Source organism: Perkinsus marinus, assembly GCF_000006405.1.
Source record: "Perkinsus marinus ATCC 50983 genomic scaffold scf_1104296952338, whole genome shotgun sequence".
Lineage (NCBI taxonomy): Eukaryota > Perkinsozoa > Perkinsida > Perkinsidae > Perkinsus > Perkinsus marinus.
This window is the reverse complement of record NW_003208895.1, coordinates 77,327-78,564: the sequence shown is the minus strand read 5'-3', so window position 1 is coordinate 78,564 and position 1,238 is coordinate 77,327.

The following is a 1,238-nucleotide window of genomic DNA, read 5'->3' as shown; positions in this document are numbered from 1 at the left end:
ACTCTATTGTCATAGTGTACTCAGTTGGTAAGTGGAATTGAGGGGGTTTCTGTATAGCATCAGTAACCTGATAGGTGTGTAAGCTCTACAGGCTGATGTTTTTGTTTCCTCTCATCTTGGAGGGAAGTGTTCCATGGTGTACGTTTATTGTCTTCAGTTATTTTTTGTTATTACGTGCTTAACATGTCGGTGACGTCAACACTTGCTATTGCGCTTGTCTCATACTTCAGCGTGCCCTTGTCTACGGCAGAACAGGTTGTTCTGGCTTCTGAAATTTCGGGTTGTCCTGTCGGTGATGCTTACTGTGATTCTATCATGCCCGGATCCTATTGCAAGTACTGGAGTACTCCTAGTTACTGCCAGAGCGATCGACGTTTGATAGAGGACTCTGAGACGCGTCAGCTGTGGGAGAGTATCCCATGTGATTGCACTTCGACTCCTTCGACTACGACCACAACTCCTCCGACTACTACCACAACTCCTCCGACTACTACCACAACTCCTCCGACTACGACCACAACTCCTCCGACTAGTACCACAACTCCTCCGACTACGACCACAACTCCTCCTACTACGACCACAACTCCTCCTACTACGACCACAACTCCTCCGACTACAGCTCCCCCATCTACAACTGCTTCCAGCGTTTCGGAGTGTCCTGTTGGTGATGCTTACTGTGATTCTATCATGCCCGGATCCTATTGTAAGTATTGGAGTACTCCTAGTTTCTGTCAAAGCGATAGGCGTTTGAGCGAGGGCTCTGAAGCGCGTCAGCTTTGGGAGAGTATTCCATGTGAATGTATCTGATCTTTCGCTAGCCAGGTTAATGCTGAGTAGTTTATGTTCAACTAATGGTTCAACTTTTCATTTTAATCTTATATCTCTTAACTCAACTCTTGAAGTAGTAGAGCCTTACACTCAGGATGTTCTGACAATTTAGTAATTTCCATATCTGGCTTGTTGGGTCCGTTAGTGTATGGGGTAGGGGGTTGCACAGTCGACTGATATAGACCAGTGAATATTTGATAGTCTTGAGGTGCAATAGAGCAAAGTTATTGGAATGACGAGGGGTACGTATGAGAGATTACTTGCGAGGACACTGGAAGATTATCGTCATGAACGAGGAATTCTCGTCCACTCTGTCACTTCGCCATTTCATTAGGTCAGCTCCCACTGGAAGCCTTCCAGGGTTAATGTTATCGCATACAAGGCTACCAGAGGAATCATTGGCCTCAACA